At 42.9% G+C, this 24,880-nt stretch overlaps 1 long non-coding RNA gene across 1 annotated transcript in view; it reads right to left on the bottom strand.

The window, feature by feature from the left end:
* Nucleotides 1-24,207, bottom strand: part of LOC142360878 (uncharacterized) — a 151,942-nt gene extending 127,735 nt beyond the window's left edge. Inside the window, exons 1-3 of the long non-coding RNA XR_012763491.1 lie at nucleotides 24,040-24,207; nucleotides 13,014-13,107; nucleotides 11,861-11,916 (exon numbers count right to left, since the gene is read on the bottom strand). This is a non-coding gene — a long non-coding RNA (uncharacterized LOC142360878). The remainder of the gene's footprint in view (nucleotides 1-11,860; nucleotides 11,917-13,013; nucleotides 13,108-24,039) is intronic.
* Between the last annotated feature and the right edge of the window lie 673 nt (nucleotides 24,208-24,880).

Raw genomic sequence — 24,880 nt, 5'->3', positions numbered from 1 at the left:
AGAGAGGGAAATGCAGCCCTCCTCGTCTCTATTTTCAGCCACAATCTTCAAGAACTTTTGTTAGCTACACCAAACCAGCCTTGCTGCTTTGAAATCCACATAGGAAACTAGAGGAAAAATAATCTCTCTTCCATTCCCCTTCTTTCTCACACCCATATATCCATACTGGTGTCCCTCCATAGCCCCCCCCCCCCCCCCCCAACACAGAGAAGGGATCCTATGATTTCTTATTTCACTGTGCTTTGAGAGAATAAAGTATCAAAAAACCTCAGGTCTAAACTGGACCACAAGGATGAGAGATCCACATGAATGGCAGCTAAACCAGGGAGCTGTTTTCTGACATGGTGATGTTATCTGGACAGTTTGTGGCAGAGTGAGAGACCAGATTAAATCCACAGGGGGAAAAAAAACAAACAACACAACTCCAGAACAGTACAGCTGATGGTCCAGTGGGACTGACTGAAGGTTTAGGTAATTTAAGAGGTACAGACTGAAGATGTAATATGGCAAGGAATCGTAAAAAGCCTTCTAATTCAGCCTGTACATAATTGTTTTAAAATTCTTTATGGGCTAGACCGGACTGTGACTAAACTGTTTAAGCAGGGTCTTAATTCGCGTAGGAGCAGCTGACAATGTCAGAACAATTACTTTGTACAGCTAAGACTGTAGAGAACTGTAGAACTGTAGAATATTGTAAGGGAAAAGACAGATTTCACAGGCTTAGGAGGGATTAGGGGGAAGAGCAGAGATGTAATGGTCCTAGGCTGTTAGATGCTTTGGAGAACTTACCTTAGTCACACAAGCAACCCAGACAAGCAAGCTGCTTGCTAAAATGGATGTGAGGAAAGCATGCTGCATTCCCAGCAACACCCACATTCACCCTCAATTGAGGATCTCCACATGACAGAAACACCACCTTTAGAGCAATGCATACAGTGAGACATCAGCTGGGAAAACGTTCAGAAGCTTGGCAAGTTCTCTTGCAAGTGAAAACCAGAAGAAAAGTTGAAAGTGACAAAGAGCTGAACTTTCCGAGGCCTCAATTGCATTAGGAGAGTGAAAAGTTCAATCTCCCCTTGCTTGTCCTCTTTCTTCAGCTCCCTCATTCCTCTGCTTTTGGACACCTGGCTTGGCCACATGGCATCAGCTGAGACAATGCCAAAACAAGCCTGGAATGCACATGGGAGACCGTTTATTTCGCTTGCTTTCTATAGGGAATCTACAGACACTGTAAGTGTGGACTCCAAAAGGCTGAACTATTCCAGCATCTCCAGTGAAGTCTTTAACGTCATCAGTGGCATTAACTACTAAAAAGCCAGGTGCTGCTCATATTCACTGACCAATTTCTTCCGCACAGCATTGCAAGGGTTCTTAAGCGGTTGTTTCTCAATACAGAGTTGACAATACTGAGGTTTTCGGTGAATTAAAAAAAAAAGAGTTAAATCCTTGGAGGAACTAATAATTTAAGTAGCTGGCTAGGTGAGCTAGATGAATTGAGTTGTGGGACAGTTAATACATTCAACACTCTCCTCTTAGCACAGAAGGCAGCACTTGTTTTGTGTCTGTTGGGCAATAAAGCCACTGAAAGGACTAAGCTGACAGACCAGAGTGTGCACCACTTGGTATCAAGCATCTTGATCAGATAATATCACTTTACAAGCATCATACGATAGCCCAGGTAACAGTGCCAGGGCCTCAGTGATGTAAGGGAACTTCCAAACAGAATAAAGTACCCTATATATGCCATGGAGATAAATGACCAGGCAATTAGTAAAAGCTGTGTGTAAATTAAATTATTTAGGAAGTTAAAAAAATAGGCAGAGGTATAGCTTTTTGACATTTTCCCTTTCTGCTTTCCACTCCAATTCCCCAACCCGTGACCATCTGTACCTGTCATTCACTCACTCCTGCCAACTCCAGGAAGATAGAAGTGTGATAAAATAGTAGCCCTGCTAACGCACTTCGCTTTCTGTTAACACAGTTACTTTGCTTCTCTGTATTTGACTAGTCAATTTGTGTCCCATTTTGTTTCTACTGAGCAAGCAAGGACGTTCTGTGCTCTTTTTTGAGTGACTTTTCGGAGGGTGGAACTAATCACTTCTACATTTATCTGCTTGGCAACTGCACCAGTATATGTCACATTATCACATTACAAAGAAATGTGATGATTGTTAGCTATATTTCCTTTAAATAGGCCTATGTGTATGACTCTCACGTAAGTACCATGACAGCAGTAAAGTAATTCATAGATGCTCCCCCCCCTTATTTCCACACCTATGGACTTTGCCTCAAATCCTCTACAAGTTCATAGATTAGACTGGAATTTGAATAGCATGATAACCTATTGTTCTCTAAAATACACACAACTTACAAACTTCAAAGTTGCAGCGCAAAAGGCAATTAAATTGAGACTTCCTGCTTCCCTTCTATTCCCTCGCAATGGAGGATCCAAAAAAATAGTTTCTTCTCCCTCTGTGTGTGACCTATTGCACCTTCCCCTGTTCATTCTCATGCAGTTCATGTACTCCAAAGGATCAGATCCCCACAGAGAGGGAAGCCCAGGTACATTTCTCTCAGCATTATCCCATTTCAACATATACAATACAAAATATCAGACTCGCACTGCTGCTGCTCCCTTTGCAGTGCTGACCTCCCAAACACAACATTCCAGATTTAGTGATACACATATCGATGGCCACACGTAGCCCTCAATAAAACAGGAAAGCAGAAGTTTTTTGTCTTTCTGAGTGCTCAGAGAATGTATGTTAAGAAAATGACTGTTTGCTGGAAATCCACCTTCACATGGTGGATTTCTAACATACCAGAAATGGGTCGAGACCCAGAATGGCTTGCAAGTACTAGCATGTTCCAAAAAGAGAAAAAAGGTTGCTCAATCAGACACCTTGTTCTTCTGCTGGGATGTCAGTATCCCTCAGCACCGCTCCTTCCTTAATTTTCTCCTTTTCAGAGAACAAACGCTTGGTAAGCAAACGAATGAGCATCTCTGTAGGATCTGCTGGTCTCCCAGATCTAGGCTTAAAGAAAATGCAAGTGATACAGAGTTCTACATCATACAGTATCAAACACTCCTCTGACTAAAGCTGTAATGTTTTTCTTGGATTATGTGACTGCTAGAGTCATTACTCTACCAGTCTTGAAAAGATGAGGGCTGTGCAATTTTCATCCTGTGATGAGACAATGGCTGTTTCATAAAAATAAAACTGCCAACACTGTGATGCATCTGCAGCTGAGAGCGTACCCTCTGTGTGCCATTTTAGCTCTGGTTCTCTGTGTATGTCTAAGGAAATATTCAATATCCCCCTCACCTCTTCCCCTCCCCCTCTCACTTTCTTCAATTTTTTATTAAGTATGTGCTCTACACTTGCAATCTGATATCTAACTCCCATCCCTCAGTGCGGCTACACTACTATTCTATTAAAACTATGTTACCCAGCTACACACTGCTCCCTCTTCTATCAGAAAGATGTCACGGTTGCACTAAAACCTCTCCCTACAAAGCCACATCTGTTCTTTAGGGCCAGCTACTGCTGGATCTCTCATTCAGCCAGGGAACTATCAGCCTCTCAACACTGTTAGGCAACTAGCAGATGGCTAGATCCAGGCTCTTGAACAGTCACTGTAAAGATTAGTGACCAGTCAGAACTATCTTGTCAGCTACAGCAGCAGAAAGGAGTGGTGTTTGACCTCTGTGCAGCAGGAAGAAATTACACTGCAGCAGCATGTTATTGAGGTAGCTTGTTCTTCACATCACCCTTTACACTCCCAGTTTCTTTACAGCAAAACAGAAAATAAAGATCCACATTGTCAGATTCTCAAAGATCAACATACCCTTGCTACTGTCAGAGTCTCCACAGAAGGAAACTGAGAAAAGAAAGGTTAAGTAACCTCTATAAGGTCACTAACATCCAGCACAGGGTGAACCCAGTGATAAGAATCTAAGATCTTTAAAAGATATCTCCTCAATAGGAGGAGAGAAAAAGCCATTGATTAAATGTGACCTTGAGAGAGAGAAAAAGCCATTGATTAAATGTGACCTTGCCCAAATGAGGCATCAGCCCCAAATCATTGTGCAAAATGGAAACCTAAACCTTACCAAAGACATCTGGACCACTACATAACAAAATCAGGAAACTGAGTTTATTCTGATGTACTAGATGCATTTAACAGTTTCACTCTGCAGTTGTTAACGTCTCTTTTCTGGTAGAAGCATTAACAACACCTCTCCCATCCCAGCCATATTATTTTTTTTTTTCCACTACTGTGCCTGTTTCACCTTTTGAAAACTTATTCATCCCTTTCTCAGAGCTAGCAGCATTTTTTTCACTGCTACCAGACAATTAGAGTGCAGTATTTATTATGACTTTTTGCGTACATCTCTGACATAAGCCCTGAGCATATGAAAGCAGTGCATATGCTACGCTGGCTCATACTGACGACCCATTTTGTTTTCACAACACATATCCTACTTCATCTGTAAAAGCTTCCATTTTTTGTTCACAGTATCACACAATCCAGCCGCTACTTTGCCTCAGAAATGGGAGTTTTTTGACATTTTCTTTCCAGTGCACTGTTTCTGCTCCTTCAGTCACATAAGCGAACCAACTGGTCTTTCAAAATATTTTGCCTCCTGCTGCTCTCTGAACACCTCTATTAATGTAACACAACTGGGGTTGGATCTACAAGAATGTAACAATAAAAAATATATTCCCAATATTTACGTCTGCAAGAAATGTCCATAAACTAATTTAGTCATGTAACCAAAACACCTATGCACAAATGCCAAATGTGCTCAGTGCTCCAGCAGCCTCTGCTCCCATGCTCCCCTTTCCACTGCTCAGCAAGAGAAAGCAGTGCAGGCCCCCCCCCGCCCCAGAACTGCAGCTGGACAGACAGCAGTAGCTTCAACACTTACCGACCAGCCAGCAGCCCACGTAGTGCTCCCACAGCACTGCAGTACCAGAATCAGGCACCAGTGAAGATTAGGGACCCAGGAACTGGGTCTTGCTACCGCCTCTCATTACACCCATCTTTTTCTGCCCCCTCCCTCCTTGTCCCTGTTAGCAGGATCTGTCGGTTTTGTTCTCCTTTAGGACAGCGAAGCTTTGAACCAACACCTCATCTCTTCTGCAGACTATGTAGCCACAGCCTGGGAGGCCCAGCTTTGAGTGACTGCCCTGCTCCAATATGCCCCAACTTTTACTTTCTAGTCAGGGCCCACAGGGACTTTATTAGCCCCAGGCAGTTTTTCTGGGGACCCCCACCAGCCTCCTGCCATGGGTCCGGGGGCTCCAGCTCAGCTCAGGTCGGAGGACCCCATCCAGCCCTGACCTGTGTCAGACCCTCACTGGGGGCAGCTTGTCTCCAGCCTGGCCTAGAGTCCTTTCTCCTCAATGGACCTTGGACTACACTGCTGGAGGGTCCAGCTCCAGCGCTGCCTCCAGCCCCATCTCTTGCTGCTCCTGGCTGGACCCCAGCCAGACCCTGGACCTCACTCAGCCCCAGCCATGTCAGGGTTGTCATTGGAGCCTGTCACCTGCCCCCAGCACTGCCCATCTGGCTCAGACCCCAGGGGATGGCACCCCATCAGGAAGGGCACAGCCACGATAGGGTGGTCCCGGCTACTGCCTCAGCCCACCTCACAGAGCAGCCTTGCTGGCACGAGAGGGAGGATGTGGGGGAAACAGCAGAGGTAGAGATCGTAAGACAGTTTGACAAAATAGCATCTCAGCCTCCAGTGGATTCTCCCTCCCGGGGCTAGCACACTTGACAGCTTCTTTGAGCCAAGCATCTGTTAGCTCTTGCCTAGTCCAAGAAAACCTGCAAACCCAAATCCAGTTATAACTCAGAGGCTAATGAATTCTCTAGCACTTGCTGCTGCCAAAACTCAGGGCTGCCTGCCCTCTGCAGTGTTATTTTTTCCTCTAATGTTAGATCACCCTGGAACGGATTGTGCTACTTACATTAACCACAGGACTGCTCATGCTGTAAATTAAAGAACCCTTTCTGTAGCCTTGCATCTTCTGCTCTTTGTGCCACAAATCCCTCCAGCTGCGTTGTTGATATACCAAGCACTTGGCAAATAATTTGCCTAGAAACATATTGCTACAGCTGTGTCCACAGCTAACTTGCTGTCACAGCTTGTGTCTGTAATCCTTCTACGCTCTTTTGAAGCTAGCACAGAATTGTCAAATGGCTAACTTTCCCTTCTGTTCAGCTCCACAAGCAAACAGCAAGGCACTTCAAAAACCTATCCTCATACACTGCTGCTCCAGCTCTTTGGCAACTACCCATTCTATAATGCCTGGCATCTAGACTAACACCCACTAGATACCTAGCCGTTGGCATAACATACATAGATGAGGTGTCCTGTGCTCTTGCCTTGTCCTTGCACAACACACCAGACCCATAGTCCCAGTGGCCGCCCCTTTCTATGCTTATTTTTGAAAGTAGGGCTGTGACAAATCCTTCTCTCTCAAGCACACCTTGAAAAGAGAGCCTAAAACGACTTTCCTATAATAGGCAACAAAACTGAGGGTTGATTACTTTCTCTCTCACATTGAAGCTTTCTCTCTTCTTGTGCTGCATCTTTGTTGCTCTCTTTTTTATTTTGTTTTTGGATTGCAGTCTACTTCTAATGCCATAAAAAGATAAATGAAATCAGTCATAACAGCCCTGCTAGTCAGAGCAGCAGCAGGAACACTGTACTTGACCTTTATTTCAATAGAAAAGCAGTTTAGTTTTTTTATTTTTTCCCCAGAACACTGCAACACATCTCTACGCAAAACTAAATATCTGTTTCTGTAATTTCAACTGTTCTATTAAGCAAAAAGTAGTATACAGTCTTTCTAAGTGCTCACTTTGGGAGCATCAGCCACAGAAACCACACAGCACCTCACCTGTGTACAGAACACCCTACTGTCAGTGGGGAATCTAATTCAAGATATGTGAAAAGTGTGCTGACAGCCCCAGCACACACCCTTGAGTTCATCTCCGTCAGAGACTCACAGTTGGAGCACGCTAAGTATTCACAAGCATAATCACAGGAGAACATTTTCCTGTAAAGATAACCTGCCTATCAAATCACTCCAAGGAATGTCCTAGAGACAATCTGCCCTCTGACCATTGCTAGATAAACCTAGCTCATGTTTTATTTCCAGTCACTTGGCATCATGACAAGAAGTACAGTGCAAATACGGAAAAGGTGTCCTGACATCTCCATCATCCAGTATGATTTTCATGACATGAATATGACAGTGCTCGTCAGCACCTCCTACCCACCCGCAGCACCTCTCTCTCTGTTACCTAAAAACCAGTCAAAATACAACTTAAAGAAATGACAATCAGTCCTCTAAGGATGTGGTCTGCATAGCGGCCTTGACAAAAATGCACTAGCCATGGGGAGAAAAGGAACTATTAAATAGCTGAGAGATGACACCTTCCCTCATTAGTCCGACAGACAGCTTACCGATGGGTATTACCTTACATTTCAGTACAAATCATGAGACCAAGCAGTGAAGCCACACAGGAGAAAGGGGCACCTGGGGACCTGCTGTCACCATGGTAATGCAGGTGCACCACTCACACCTTGGTTCTCCTTGTCTCAACAGCAGGCAGCAAGACTTTTTTTTTTTACGTATTGTAATTCAATCACTGCACAGAAGCAAGACCTCCCTTTACTCTTCAGTTGATGTTATGCTCTGAACAGCTTTTATAGTGCATGAAGTACGTTGGAATTAGCCTCCAGGGCAGAGGTATGCAGGCACGAGTGCCCCTCCACCTTAAGCATTTCCCTGGAGAGCCCTTGGTAGACATCAAACCTGCCATAAGTACTTGCCTAGAGCAACGAGGCACATGAATAATGGTGAGCTATATGAACATCTTTCAAGACCAGTACCCCACGGTTTACAACAGGAGGTGGAGGGCAGCTGCTGTGCCCAAGGGGAAGCCTTTCTCTTGGGCAAACAACATGGCAGGCAGGAGTGAGCCACAGGAAACGGGCCCTCAGCCCCCGCTACCCTCCTCCTCCTCCCACATTTCGGCATCTTTCAGGCTACAGGCCGCTCACCAAACTGAGCATATTTCACCACACACACATCAGCCACAGTCACAATCACCATAAAAGTGGCCTCCTGCCATCACCAGACCCTCAATGCCTTTTGTTCTGGTCCTGTAAAAGGGGTATGTTTATTGCGGTGCTGGGTGCAAGGGGGATCGCTCCTCCTAACCTGCACACCGAGTCACGAAGCATGAACCTATTTATTACAAAGCTTAGCTAAGTAGGCTGGACTATTGTAACTATTTCTAGGAATTCATTATCATACTCCACCCCCCTTTAGCACTTGCACAGTGTCGTCTGGTGGTCATCTGTGGGGGTCTTCTGGATGAAGTCTCATAGTCTTCCTCACTGAGTGCTTTCACCTTTGGCTCAAAAATTCGTGAGTATTCTGTGTTGGCTGAGTCCCGAACCATAGGACCAGTTTCAGCTAGAGAGTTGCTTCTTACAGACAACAAAATTCTGGTTATCAGTCCTTGTTTCTCTTCGTTTGTCTCACAAGTAGTGCTTGTTAGCTACATTTGAGCTCACAACAGTCTTTGTTAGCAAGGTTACAAAGAACAGAACTAAACTGAATAACAGTGTTTAACTCTTCACATAGATGCAAAGTTATATAACAAAATTAAACTAAAGCTATAGCAAAATCGAACTAATCGTCAATTTCCCACATCATGGCACCAGCGTGATAAAACTCTTCTGCAATCAATGGCATGCGGCGCATGGCTGTAGGTCCACCAGGGAATGGCATGGAGCCCAGGCACTTCTGCCTGCCAGAGAATGGTATGAGGCCCAGACATGTCAACCCGCTGAAGAACAATGTGGAGCCCACAGGTGTCAAGCCACCAAGGCATGGTGTGTGTCCAATGGCTTCCAATCCACCAGACAACAGTGTGAATCCCATTGAGGTGGATCCACCTGAAGACGAAGAAGAACCAATGGAGGGGGGTCCACCTGCCACAGGGATGACCTGACTCTACAGAAGCACACCCTGGCTGCTTCCGTGAGATTGCACCAACAGTGTCGCAGGAGCACCTGGCCAGCTCCCTACTGGCAGCCCAGCCTCTACATCCAACATTAGCTGGGAGAAGACAAACGCTATGAACTTCCCGCAGGCTCACCTCCAACATTGTCCACCAACAAAGACGTCTTCATTTGCTGGTTGTGAAGGGTGGCATGGGTCCTTCTTTCCCATTGCCTGGCACCGTCGCCCCTCGGGAAGAGCTGCCATCTCTTCCGCACCAAGGCCCGAGGGAGAAGCGAGAAGAGGGCCGGGCTTGCATCGAGCTGCTGCCTTCCCCAGATGCCGAGGAACATCCCCACCAGCTGTCCTGCCTTCCTCAGATGGGAAGGGGCATGCCCAACCTTGTGCAAGGTGGCCTGTCCCACTGCCACCCAGGCCCTTCCTTCACACCATCCCCAGCATCAGCCCCAGCCCTGACCTCAGGCACAGCACCACGACCAGCTGCCCCGCGGGTGGCCTTGGTCCTGCCAAGCACAAGGCGGTGGTCCTCTCGCCGTGTAGGCCCCTTCTCCTGGCCATGCCTCACCCGTCCTGAGACCACGCCAGGCTGTGTCACGAGTCTTGCTAAAGGCTGAGGAAATGGCAGTCTCAGGTCTCCCCTTGTCCTGCTAGGACAGGCACCTTCTCAAATCAAGGCTCATGTTGCTCCGAGCATAACTTGTCCTGGGTGAAGCTGTGCTGTGTGTTCCATGGTGTCACATTATCCTTTGTGTTCCTCCAAGCCATCTTCTGGCAGATGTGGTCCCTAGCCTTCATGGAGAATGAAGGGAGGATGATCAGCTAATTGTTTCTGGGATCCTCTTGTTTGACTGTCTTGAAGATGAGCCCAATGCCTGCTGTTTTCTAGTGCTTAGGAACTGTCCTTGATTGTCATGACCTTTAAGGTGACAGACAGGAGCCCTCACAGTGACTTCCACCAACTCCATCCGCACCCTTGAATGCAGCCCCCTTTCGTCACTTGGACTTGTGCATGCCCGTTTGGATCACACGCTCCCTAACTGTATCTTCTGTCGGCAGTGCTTCATACTGCGGACTCTGCTAGTGGGCTTGGGAACTGGGAGGCTTGAGGACACACCTTACTCCTGGGAACTGAGGGAAAGCATTATTCCACAGTTTATAGGTCTGATTTCTTCTTCCTGATTACTCTCCTCCACCTCATACATGCTGCTGGCATTTTGCCTCCCTTCTGACTTGGAAAAATACATCTTCTTTCACAGGGGAAGAGTGTATTTCATCTCCTGGGGTACAGCAGACAACTCTTTGCTTCCCTTCAACTCCTTCAAAACTGCTGTAATGTCACAACAGCTGCATCATATTTTCTCCCACTTCAGGATGTTTGCAGGTTTGTCTTTTTTTTACCAACAGAACCCCTAGCCTTACACACAGCAACCTTGCCAGCTCATGATTAAATTCTGATGTCCCTTTCATTACAAAAATGTAAGTTTTGAAAAGAACAATACAGGTATTTCATTCAAAGTCCTCTATTATTTCTGACCAGACTGTAAACAGAGCAAGACATGTTGTACAGAACGGCTGTCTTAAATAACTATTTCTATATTGATCTTCCAGACATTGAAAATGTTTTCTTCACCCAATACCATATGGAAAATCACCCTTTTTATCTCCCACATGCACTTCACTATTATTAGATTTGGTGTTCAGAGCAACAAATGCCTTGTGTCAAGAAGAAAAAAAAAAAAGAGCTTGATTTCACCCTAGCTTGAATCTCTACTCTCTTTGGTATGATACAATCCATGGTTTCATCTCTACTATCTGCTTCCTGAGTATCAATGATCAAAAAAATTTCAAAGCTAGACTGCTTTTTCTAGCTGTGCTCCTCTCACTTCAAAAGAAGACAGTCATCACACGCACAGCATTTTTTCAGCTCCAGATTTATATACATGTAAATACCAGAACACGGACAGATCAAACTGGGATTAACGAGGGGAGCAATTTGCTGTTGGGCTCAGATAAGTCAGACTTTTAGTAAAATACTGGCATGTTCTTGCAGCTAGAAAAGTTTCAAGCTCTACAGCTCCATGCTGTTTTAGAAACAATATATTAATTCTACAACAGTTGCTTTGCTGCCTCTTTCCTTTTGAGGAAGAGGGATATACTGCAAGATAGGGAATAAAAATCTAACCACACCTAATCACGTGCTCCACAACGGTACCCTTACTGGAATTATTCAACAATAGTATTGCCTGAACCTTTTGCGGGTTGCTGCTCTCCCAAAGCTGTTTAAATAACTAGCTTAGTGCTGGGGACAACATGTTATTTGATTTCAAGATTCCCCTCTGAATAACACATATTTCCAAAACACAACAACAACAGACTGTTTTTTAAAAAAAATAAAAAAACAACCAACAAACCCTAAAATTCCTAAAAAAAGCAGGCACACAAAGATTATTTTTGGCTTACGGTACAACTTGGGCAGCTTATAGTTTGCTTTCTAGAAGTTCCCTCTCTGATCTAACGTACACAGGAAAGGCTCTGTGCCCAATCACACAATTTCCAATTCCGATCAACCCATTCACCTACCTCAGAACTTCAGGAAAACATTCTCACATTTGAGGAGAAAAATGAAAGAAGAAAATCACAACTTAGAACCCATTATTGAAGAGCACCAGGTATGTTCAGATTAGATCCAAAATCTGATTTTATCTCTAGGAGGAAAGATTCCTGGCCAACAAAAGACAGATAAAAAAGAGGGACACTCACTATAATGCTGCAAGAATGTATTCTGTCCTTCATATTTCACTCACCTAGCTTATGGAGGTTTTACACGAAGTTAACAACAGTGGTCCTTTACAGAAATTACCTAAAAAGAAAAAGGGGCAGGTAAGGAAGATACATAGCCCAACAACAGAAAATTAAATTGTCATTGCTTTTTTTTTTCCCTGTCCTTGGAGGTGGATTTTTGAGGAAACAATGTAAAATAGGACTGCTGAGCTGTTTTTGCTTCTTGTGTGGACGACAATGTTATACATAGAAGGTGTTGTAGTGGAGACACTTGTGTGAACGGAATGGCACAGAAGCTTACTGCAACACTGGTGACCGCCAGCTGTTCTACTTACAGAGACTTGAGTTGGTAAATTGGGATTCTGAAGTCCCTTGTTTAGCTGACACCCATGACTACAGATATTTAAGAAGTCTGCAAGTCCTGACAATATTTAGACATGTTAGAGTTATTTCTGCAAATCCATAAAAGTATCAAAAATATTTCAAATAGAATGAACATCTTGGACTATCGTTCACACCTCAACACAAATGAGAATTGACACATTCTTTTGCCTAAGTCCTTGAGTGCTCAGTCTTGTCACAAATCTCAGAGCTCACTGGATATTCCTCAACAACGTCTATGTCCCACCAGATTACAGCTTTTTTGAGAGTGAGTTCACAGGAAAGGCGAGGCATGAAACACTGCCATCGAACCAGAGCACCAGTTGGTTAGAGCTCTTACCTAGGAAATGAGATTCACGGGTTCAACTGCTTCCTCAGTGTCTTTCACAAAAACTGTTCCTCAGACAAGGCCTAGATAATAATTTTTCATAATACAATATATTTAAAAATGGCAGCTTGACCTCTGTGAAATTCAAGTGTGGAAGAAGTACTACCCAGCAGTTTCAGGTATGCAAAAATAGAGTTTTTGTTACAGTATTAATCTGACTTAGTACAGCACCTTTCAAAATATTTCTGCTGTTAAGACTTTAAAAGAAAACATGAAAACCCCTATATAACCCAAAATAATCAAAAGCACAAAAATGTCCTTTCTTCACTATACCAGAACAACTCTTCCCTCTCATAAATGTAGGGTATAATTTAAATGCTGATCCTCTTGGAATGTTTCTATCCTCTGTCTTCTAAAAAACAAATGAACTTTGACCTTAATGAATTAAACTTATTTAATTTATATACCTGGTATTTATATGAGGCCTCTTCAGTCATTTCCAGATGGCAGTCTTTAATCCTTGGAATACTGATATTCCCTCACTCCCCGCAGTGTCAATCCCTGCACAAAAAAAAAGAGGAAAAGTAATTCATTTTAAGATACTTTAGTTTCACTTTGAAGTATGGCAAAAAGTTATTTGGAAGATAACATTTACAGCAAAGGTGGCAATTTCTATTCCTATCCTTCCATGTATCACATAAACCAACTCAAATCAGGCTTTTATTTCTGGGACTTTGGCCCAAGAAAAGTATGTATGTCAGTTTACTTCTCCCAGTTCTTCCATATGTCACATCTACAAACTTCTGTACAGGAGATAGCTAGATACAGCTTAAGAAGGGTTTTTTAAGTTGCTTTCATTTCAGTCACCCTTCTACCTCTCCTTGGAACCCAAAACCTTTGCATTCAGACTGCCAGTAAAATCCAGAAGTACGTACATCACTCAGCTCCAAAAAACCCTAGTTTTTAAATTGCTGATGTCCACATTTAAGGAGGAGACTTTTCTGATTAAACAACATGGATTGATGTAATTTCTACAAATGGGGTTGGCTACACATATTCATTCACTCTTTCTGTGGCAGTTTGCTGTTGCCTCAGTTTCTTATTTCCTAGGTTTTTCTGTAACTGTCTCTGCCACGGAGAAAAAAGCTGGTGAAGAGTTTAGGGAACAAGTCCTGTGAGGAGCAGCTGAGGGAAGTGGGTTTGTTTAGTCTGGAGAAAAGGAGGCTGAGGGGAGACCTTCTCGCTCACTATGACTACCTAAAAGGCGGTTGTAGCGAGGTGAGTGTTGGTCTCTTCCCGAACAACAAGTGATAGGACAAGGGGAAATGGCTTCAAGTTGCACCAGGGGAGGTTTAGATTGGATATTAGGAAAAATTTCTTTACTGAAAGAGTTGTGAAGCATTGGAACAGGCTGCCCAGGGAAGTGGTTGAGTCACCATCCCTGGAGGTATTTACAAGATGTGTAGATGTGGCAGTTAGTGACATGGTTTTGTGATGGAGTTGGCAGCGTTGGGTTTGTGGTTGGATTCAATGTTCTTAAGGGCCTTTTCCAACCTAAATGATTCTATGTTCTATGATTCTATGATTTTCTGACTCTTACTTGACTTTAAGTTTTTAATTCCTCCATGGGCTCACCTGTCCCAAGACTTTTGCAAATAACATTAGTAAGTGGAAATAGATTTTTTTTTTTCTCCTGTACTCACATTTTTACACTCTAATATCTTCCTTTCCCTCAACAAACCTGACAGACTCTTTTCTGTGTGTTTGGGAAGACCACTACAGCAGCACAGGCAGAAGGGGGAGCAGGAGGGGCAAGAGGACACGGGCTAGCAAAGGGGATGAACTCAGCTTGCTTAAATGGCCAGGCAACCCTGCACTACCGAATTAAAATAGTTGCCCACTGGCAACAAATAAAATGGTGTCCACTTTTTGGATAGGCATTTTTCCAAGAGCAAGCTTGAGAGAACCAAGTACCAATTCCTTCCTCCTGGAAAGAAATTCAGATTTCTGTACCAAAACAGAATAAGACGACTTTCAAATTTTTCACACAAAACGATCGGTTCATTCTAAAGGGGAAAACATGAAAAGGAACAAGTAAATCTCCATATGAAAACTTTAGTCTTGCCCTTAGAGAAAGGTCATGACTAAACTAATTTGAGCTACATAATAACTCTGTGTCCAAGTATCTCTTGCCTTCTCTGACCAGTGGCTGTATAATCAAGTATTTGGAAAGACTTCACTGATTTTCCTAAGTCCCACATGATGTTTTTACTCCTTGAAGTTTGCTCTTTTACTTCATCTGCTCCAGAGAAACAGATAGAATAACCTATTTTAAAGTGTTCTGTAGCATATGCCAGAGTAAGAGCATCAAGAGTTGGATTTACCCATATGTTAACAGGCAACAGAGGGACAGAATTTGTTTCAGGCCAGGAAAATTTCTCCTCTCTTTCCCACTCACCAAAAACCTGCAGACTCTGCAACACTACATCACTTTAGATAAAGTTATTTTTCAAAAGCCTAAGCTAAGAATTTCCCAATTGCATGCTGCATTTCAAACTGAGCACTCAGATTTATTCTGCCTCCCCCTGTATACCCTGCTAGTAGGATATAAACACTGTCTCCTACCCCAACAGCTGTAGTGGTAGTGGAAGAGCTACATAACGAAAGTTCTGAAGTGGTTCGTGAGACATGGAAATAACGCAGTTCTTTCATGTTTTGTCAAACTCTACCACCAGATTTACGATTTTTGTCTCAGGTCTTGAGAAGATTGGTGGTTTTAAAATTCAGCTTCTAGAGAGAAGGGTCAAGCGGGAACGATACCTTTCATTCTAAACTAAAACAATGCTGGTTCTCTGCCTTGTGTTTGTGGAGAATTTGGCCATACCTGGAAGAAGAGGGGAAAAATTCCAATCTGTTTAATATTTCATAGTTATATGCCAAAAGTACATTATTATTTTTGGTGCAGGATGATTGTGGATGGCAACACAAAACACAAAATATATGAATTTATTATTGACTAACACCAAGCTAGCTTCACAACCAGGCAAAGTTCCAGTAGTGGCATGGGGGCTGTAGTCAAGCTGTGTCCCTAAGCTGTGTGTTTTTCAGAGCACTGAAAATCCAGACTGTTTCCTACAATTTTGCTTAAGCTTCTGAGAAGCCTTAGACCAGATCTGTCTGCCAACTCTTGCTGAACACAATAGCCCCTCAGTTACAAAGAAGTTTGGTCATACTTTTCAACACCTTGTGAAAATATTGCTAATCAGTTTTGACAATGTACACAGAAATTAAGTCTCACCTCTATGAGTGTATTCTCATCATAACAGAAATTAAACTGAAATAAAGAAAAACAGAGTGACTCCTTCTCAAGTCGATAGAAGAGATCAGGGCTAGGGTCATCAGTTCTGAAGCTCTTAGCTCTTCGTTTTGCACTTCCCTGTTCCTGGCCATTCTGGTTCCAGGGGCAGCCATGACATGAACATCCACTCAGGAAATTAGCTAGGATGTTCAGCAACAGACACAGGTTGAGGGTCTTTCATATCCCCTCGTCATGAGGAGCCTAGTGGAGAAGACCATCTGAATTTGTTTTTACATCTCTCACTAGAAAGTATGACAGAGTTTCTTTACAGGAAAGATAACTGCTAGAGCACAAGTAAGCAAGCAGCCAGCAGCCAACATAATTAAAAAAAATACAGACTGATTTAGCAGTACTCATTCATTCATTTTTTTCCAGTGCAAGAAGAAAAACAGTGCCAACTACAAAGCCCACATTGCAAATGGTACTCAATCCACCCCACAGGGAATGAGTAAGAAGTCTGGCTGGTAAACACAGGTGTAGATCAATATCATTATTCTAACAACACAAATAAATGGCTCCACACATATTTAGTGTTTAATTTTACAATAATATATTTTTTGTTGCTCTTCCACAGGACAGCTATGAAATAGAAAACAATTAATTAAAAAAATTTTCCTGATTTTCCTTATTCCACCACAAAATTTTAAAAGCACATCCTTAAGCTAAAAGCTTGCACCACTAGTGAAGCCAGAGCAAGCTGTGATGACTGATAACATATTCTATCCATCCTTTTCAGCTGCTCATCGATGCCTACAGCAGATTCCTACTGTGACTGCTTAGCCAACAGAAGGGATCATGAGAGTGATTTGTGCTCAGCTATAAGTAAAACCAGCCAGCTTGACCATTGGTTGTGCTCAAACACGGTCCTCTGTTTGCAGATCAGATTATACCATCAGCAAACCCAGGTGGTACTCAGCTGCTGCTCACCACCCACCCCAGCCTGCTTTCTCTTCCTCTTAGCAAATGTGATTTCCTTCTCAGGTAGGCTGGCACAGCCTTGCAGAACCCAGTTCAGCCAGAATAGCCTGAGAAGTCCAACAAGAGCACAAGCTCACATGGACAGAAACCTGGGAATGAATGCCTGACCTCAGCCTTGAACAGCTTCAGCCAGTGAACAGGCCCTGGAAATCAGAGTGGGTTTCATGGGATGGCTGACAGGAGCTGATCGCTTACTGATATGGAAAGGACCAGTCCCATTCCAGTCCTACATCCCCATCCCTTCACTTGGACAAGGTCTGGCAAAGAATCATCTCACTACATGGTTAAAAGAGCTCAATGAACAAATGCGAAACTAACTACCAAAAAAGTAGAGAGTTTTCTGCCGGTTGGTGGGAGGTGGGGGAAGCAAGCAGCCACGACTGGGAAGAGCAGGTACCAGGTCTGTCTCTTTTAGAGACTAAGAGCTATCAGACCACCCTAGCCTCTCATAGTGTAGCATCCTATGTCTTGATCTGAACTGTCCCACATAAACTCAAAGTATTAGCACAACAGTAAGAACCAACAGAGCAGGAGAAGATTTGAATCCACAGAAGAGCTGTTTTTATCTGTATTACCCAGAGACTCTGTTAGGCTCACCTTTCCTTGCACCCTCCCCCATCCACTGGAGCCACTGGAAGCTGCTCCTTGTGAGGTTCTGCCACAACTTTCCATTTACCTAACCATTTCTGAAGTGTGCTAGGTCTCTGAAACCCCCCAAGACACCTTTGCTTCCCTCCATCACAGTCAGGGCAGCCAAAGCATCCTGGGGAATATTTGCCTTCCGCAGTCCATTGATGGCTGAATTTGTCTTTGTTGTTTGTCAGAAGATGTGAATATCAGGATAAATGCATGGTGTCCTGAACCTATTTCCTGGCAAAATATTTAGCTAATTAATATTATGTGCAGCAAACAAAAACTTCTTCAGCACACGGTATTTGCAAATTACTCTCTGCGACTCTGAATCTGTCAGTCTAACAAGTAAATTAAGTCATTTAGTGATCAGAGTCAGGAACTCAGATCAGAGATTGCTGAATACTGATCTAATCAGCAATTAATTTGCTGCACAGGAGTTCAAAACATGTTATCCATTGCACCTAGGCAAAACTCAACATACTCCTCTATGAAAAGGATGCATTTCCTGCTTTGCAGACATCCTGCACATTTAAACAAACCACCTTTGAGATTAAGAGTACCTAAGCCGTGAGTGTTCCGCTTACACCCAGTTCAGCACATTTTGTCTTTTAAACACAAGTAAGAGATATTTTGCAAGAGTAGATTTAAATTTCTTGCACTGTTCCAACCTGGTAAAATGCCATATATTTTCCATATGCTAGTTATTCTTTAGTAAGGCCATTTGATGGAAACAAAACAGTTTTTCCAGTAAATGGATAACAGTCCTACACATGTGAAAGGTAATAGCATAAAATTTGGGGTATATTATCTGAATTTGCTGTCACGATCATGTTTAAACCGCTCAGTACTCCAAAAAAACAAAAACCTTTGAAGTTTTTTCTCCTGATGGCACAGTAAGGTGAGTACCACTGCAGAACTAAGCTGGCCTAACTGCCAGAAACTGTAAGCAGCCCAAAATCAATGTGTTGCGGCTGGTTGTCAGTACTATATCGCGTACCCGATAGCAAGAGAACGGGAAGTGATACTAGTGGCCTTGCAGCTGATCGGAGGTGGTGATGGTGGTAATTAATAATAATTGTTAGGGTGACAGAACAGATGTTGCAGGAGGCTTGTGGTTTCACTTCAGTATCTACCATTCACAGGCAAAAAATGTGTGTGCTTGACACATAAAAGAACAGAGATGTATGAGAGATTCGGCAATTTTTCTCATCTCCCCCTTCCACGCACACTGTAGTATAGGTTGCACCCAATTTTCATTAAGAGAAACCCATGCCACAGGGGCTGTGATGTGACCCACTACTAGCTCTCTGTGTAGCAGAGATGCTGACATTCCCACAGCTAACTGAGGAAAAGCCAGATTTCACAGCTAGGACATGGCCTGAAGACAGCATTTCACACTCACAAGGTCACAGGAAACAGCCTTTCTGGATTTGTATAATATCCACATCCCATATGGAAGTGTTCAGCCAAAGCTCTCCAAGCGGGGAAATTGGAGGGGTGGGGTGATGAGACAACTAATATAACTTCTTACAAGTGTTGCTATTTACACCTTCATACAGTTGCCACTGTCTGCAGGGAAAATTCACGCTGTTTATGTTCACACATCCAACTTAGATGGCCGAGTGATAAATCTAGACTTTCTGGTCAAGGAAACTGGATTCAGAACAGATTTGTCTGTTTTGGCTTGTAATCACAACTGACAAATCCAATAGGAAAAAAAAAATGGGTGAACAACTTTTCAGCAGTGTGAAGCTTTAAATGCTCACAGAAATAACACTCTGTCACCTATTGTATTCCACCCTACTTCTGACTCCCAGTCGCAGTCTCACCACCTTCCTTCAGAGGCACTGTTCCTCCTGTCTCTGCCTTTTACCACCCTAAGTAGCTGGCCACTTTTCAGTTCCTCTTCAGCCTCCCCATGCATTCTGGGCTTACCTTCCTGGGCGCTCCAGTGAGGTCTAGGACCTAAAAGGATCTTTGGGAGGAACAAAGAGGAACATCCTGAAGATGGAGAACCTGTAGCAGAGGCAGTGCTGTCAATCATGATCCACTTATAGGAAAATGAGTTATCAGTTAACAGTACAGAGGGGTTCCTTGAACCACACAGACCACTCCAGCTCCACTGATGGGATGGCCTAAACTCCTTCTTCAGGCATCTAAGCAGAATGACTCAATTTAGAAAGTGTTGCTAAGACCTGCCAGTATATCTCCCTACCAGGGCAGGCTGTCTTCTCTCAGCTAGTTTATAAATGTTTCTCAAATTTGATGAAATAACCTAAAGAAGAGGCCTCTTGGAGAGAATCCTACTGAAGTACATTTCACAGCTGGAGACTTTCTGCATGTCACAGGGTGACTGACATATTTCCAGCCTTTCCGTAATAAGAAGCTCAGATTCTATTCTCCTTCTCCAGCAACAATCTTTACCCCTCCCCATACCTATACTCTTTGCTTTACAGGTAGGCTTTTTCCTTTTCCCACCCCATTGCTCTACGGAAACTGCTTTCCCATCCTTTCATGAATGTGTCCCACAGTTTTGGTCCTCTAGATGTCTGTACCAAAAGCCCTAAAAAACATCAGGTGCATCAGAAAACGCTGTGTGCACAGCTCTTGTCTCAGCAGCCACAAGCGTTCAAGACTAGCAGCTGCACTTGGAAAATGTTCCTGATTTAAACAGAGCAAGTGTGATCAGTATCGTTTCTGAAACAGATGTCAAGTGATTCCTTAATTTTTAGGGTACGGGTGATGCTTTTGAGGTTAGGTCTCTACACTGGGTAACTGACAAATTTTACATGGGACAGTCTCCATCCCACACTCTTTAGACTTTCTCCTGTAAAAGACTGCATGGTTTTTACAGGAGATGGCACATCCATCCCTGCTTTGCTCACCCTCGGGTGGTTTCCCACTTCACAGAGGATTCCACCTCCACTTAGTGCTGTTATCTTAGCATCCCCAGTGGAAAGTGGGCAGACTTCACTCCCACATGGGACAGAAATAAACAGGCCAAACACCATTCAGCATGATTATGCTCCCTTTTTTCCAACCTGCAATTCATAGAGCTGAAGAAGCCTGGAATGCAGTTGTGCTGTTCTACTTCTGTCCAGTTCAGGTTTGTGAAGGAAACTGGGCACAGAAAGAAACATTTCCCTGGAGGAGACACCACGTATAAAGCACTAGATTCCTGTGCAGTCCTCATCTTTTCTTTTTTTACCCTGCCTGGCACAGTTACATGCTAAAATCATCTAACAGCACAGACTACTGACTATTTCTCTCCAGCAGACAAGTAACTCATTCTCCAAGGATCTCCTTGGAGAATGAGTCTTGGGGAGTAAAAAGCAATGTGAGACACTTTGTGAGGGCAGGAGGGACGCTTACATACTCAGAAAACAAAAACTCAGAAATTTTCCTATGCTGCTTGGGGTCCAGGCTGTGACTCTCTTGGTGTCTAGCCAGGTGAAGGTCTGACTCTTCCTAAAGCTGTAGCTGAGCAGGTAACCTACACCACCTCTGCTACTCAGGGCAACAATTCAAAACCCTTTCATCTGTTCTTACTGCTACAACTGAGCTGCCCATCATTGGAAAGATGGGGAGGCAGAGCAACCTGAATCAGAATCAGCCCGATTCTTAACCTCCTGTTGATGCATGCACCAATGCTCAATGATGTGCTCAAACTCTCTGGGACTGTAAATCACATTTCCATAGGCATATTCTCAGGTGCATGTCACTTTGGACTTCACAGAATCTGAAAGCACAGACTGCAGGCAAGATGAGGACAAAGGTGATGATCTAGGTGGAAGCAGTGCAGCAGGAATTTTCTCTTCCACAGCTACAACAGGCCACACAGAAGCTTCAGGCAGTCCAGGCCTATGCAACCAAATTCTCAACACATCCAGCTCCATACCGCTTCAAAAGACGCCCTGGAACCCTTAATTCTGTTCCAAGCTACATTGGTGTATCCTGAAATCACTCCACTCTTTCAGCTTTCTTGGAGTTACTATGTATTTATTCTGATGTAATCTAACACTGGACATGTAAACAAACAGGAACTCCTTATAGTGATCCTGTACAAAATCCATCCTTACTGTTTACCTCAGTTAGAGGTAAGTTAGATCTGTGGTTAAATTTTCAGTACACATGAATATTTATAACAGGCTATCAATATGTTTTCAACCACATCTCTTAAACAGTTTGTTGTGCTACTTGCATTTTCAAGGTGACTTCTGAGTTGTAGAACCAGGTCAGAAAAATTCCTTGCATCCGAAAAATCACTTGGCGGTTAGAAAACTGTCAGTGGCCATAGACAAAAGATTCTTAAGTTATTGGTACTTTTCAGGAAAACATGTGGTAATAATTTTTAATTCTTCCAAATCAAATGTGCAGAGAATTTAACTTGAGCAGATGAAAAATCTCATATTACGAAAAAAACCCACAATATAGGAAAAGGAATAAAAAGAGAAGCCACAGGAAAAAAGTTTCTTCACTCAGTTATGGAAGACTCATTTTGTCCCTTCCTATTTTTCATCTGTAAGTTATATATGTTAATGATTCTCCAACAGGGATCCCTGCCACCCTTAAATTCATTCCTGCTGGAGGAAGAAAGGGAAGTGGCACTGAACAAAAGTCAACACTATTGAATAGCACTGTCATGCAGTAACACAACGCAACACATTCTCCTGAAAACTAGCCCCACTACAAGATAATAAATCCTGGTGTAGCCCTAACTAAAACCAGAGAAATAAGAGTATAAAATGACAGAGGACTTGACCTCAGCACTCAGCTTAGTCAACAGTCACACTGGAATGAGAGAATAGGATCAAAGACAAAAAAATGATGTAAATAAACAGTGCCTACGAAGATGAGTGTCTGTATTAACTGTTTATCAGCATAGATAAACAGCTTCTACGGCAGCTGGTCTCTGCACCCAGGTCTTCTACTGACGAGCATAGCTGAAAGTTAGAGAGTTCTTTAACCTATCCCCCTCCCTATTCTCGAGTCACACGAGTTAGTGTGTTCACCCTGCTTTCACTGGTGCCTATGTCCCCGGCATCGCAATGCTTAAAACATGCCAGGCAATGTGAATATAAGTGAATACACCCATATCTGTACAAGTATTGCTGTGAAATCATGTTGACTCCAAAGACAGAATCACAGGTTTTGCTCCTGTTTACTGCCTGCCACAGACAGGTCAACCCTTCTGTTTGTTTCCCTGCTCTGGTCTCAGCCCACGGCACACCTCCAGTGGAACTCGGTCTGTAAGGACTGCTCCATTCGTAAGAGCAGCAGCACACCACAGACCGGCGGGCAAACAGGCACTTCCATAGTATGCCACAAATGATTTTAAACCATCGATATTTCCTTTTACTAGTTAATTAGCTGTTAAGTAACAAAAGATGGCAACTCAGAAGGGCATATATTTGCCAGTCAGGACTTGTCCAAGGCCTTCTGCAAAAACAATTTTCCCATCTGAAAAAGTAATTCTTGTTACTATAATGCTTTTACTTCCTTCTGCTTTTTTTTTTCCTTTAATTTATCTCCTCAGTTTTGAATTCAGTGTTTGAAGTGACATTAACTCTTTCTGTGCCGAATCATGACAATGTTTCCTTGGGAAACTGAAAACCCAAATTTTTCATTCAAAGTTTCATCTGGGGAAAATTTCTGACTTTCCCACCAGCTCTACTCTCAGCTTAGAGACTAAAAAATTGACTAAACTTTTCAACACAACAAGCAACTCCATTTCCTGCAACTGTCTTAGATCATGACATCTCGCTCTGAGAAATACAAATATTGGTCTAATCTACAGGCATTTAAATTATCACAAAGTCCATCAATGCCTTCAACAGGCATTGGAGGAAAAATGTGTCAAAGCTGTGGTGCATCTTCCTATTTTTCTCCCTGATAAGAGCAAGAATCCACTGATAAGAAAAATCAAAGACTGTACAGAACTGTGGTCCACACTATCATTTATCAGAATATTCTCACCTATCTTAGAAGGGGACACGTTAGGGAAAGCTCTTTTGCTGTGTTATGCTATGTTTCTATGGATATAAACAGAAAACAGAATGATTTAAATCTCACTCGGCTAGTGTCGAGAGAGAGTCAAGCCATTCTAAACTAAATACATCCAGGACACTTCTGACATTTAGCACTTCAGGATTAAAATGCAGCTCTAGCTACCCTGTGTCTTCCTGGATTCCAGGAACCATTTTTTCCTACTTTCAATGCAAATAAAGTAAGTTTAATGACTCTGAAGTCACTCAAATTAATTTTAAAAAGGCATTTGCCCAGCGGCCATGTAACATCTAGCTAAAAAAAGAGGATGTACTGATCTTATAACAGAAACTAGCTAATGTTTTGAAAAGTACTTTCCTCCATCTAAAAACTGGTTAGGACTAAAAATAGTCTTTGTTTATATTTGCTTGAATTAAGATAATAATTCTTGAAGATGTAAAAATTACATATATTGTATTGAGATAATCATATGAGGTGCTGTACCTTTCTCAGTGTTGCACATGCCTCTGTTCACTTACCCCATTTCCTGACCTTCCCCTGATATCCACACGATTCTTCTCGGGACCAAAGTCAGCCCCAAAATGAAAAGACACAAACTGTTTCTCTCAGTACAGCTGTCCAATGCAAATCTCAGCAAAGAATTTTTTCGTAATGGAGGAAATGTTTGCACATCATGAAATCTAAGGTCCATTTGGTTGGAATATGAACAACTCCTAGTTTTTTTTTTTATTATTATTTTTACCCCTCCAGCTGGGTATGAGTTTGTCATGTGCTCTAGTCATGTCTGCTGGTGTCAGCTTGCACTGCCTGATTAAGCCTTACCGTCTAGCATAATAAACTTAGACCTTCTCTGTTACATTCTAGTATCTCTCAGGCTTGATGAAGTTCTGCTGTCGATACCCACCTCATTTTATGACAAATAGGAATGATTCTAGCAATCATTTCTGTGGGTCTTGCATTCACTTTCTCAAAAGCTTTAAATTTCTCAAAATCAGAGATTATGATCTGATACTTAGTATTAGGTTTATTTTTTCTCAGCTAGATTTTAACAATCTGGCAGGCCTAATAAGAAAAAATGCAAAACAATATTTCACCCTATTTGGATCAGATTCAAGTGAAAAAGCTTACACCAAGGTGATTTACATTGAGAGAATCAGCCACAGCAGGTACTGCATACTCCTCTTTTCCAAGTAATGTCCCATTCATCAATGCTAGAAACCCTGACTCTGTTTCCTGTTGGTGATGTTTCAAGTATGTGGACAGTTTTTTCCAATAAGGTCAATGCTGAAATATATCATGGAATCACAGAGTAATTTAGGTTGGAAGGGACTTAAGGAGGTCATTCACTCCAACCTGCTG

The sequence above is a fragment of the Opisthocomus hoazin genome, chromosome 3 (assembly GCF_030867145.1).
Source record: "Opisthocomus hoazin isolate bOpiHoa1 chromosome 3, bOpiHoa1.hap1, whole genome shotgun sequence".
NCBI lineage: Eukaryota > Metazoa > Chordata > Aves > Opisthocomiformes > Opisthocomidae > Opisthocomus > Opisthocomus hoazin.
Note: the sequence above shows the minus strand (reverse complement) of the source record. Positions and strands in the feature narration are given on the sequence as shown.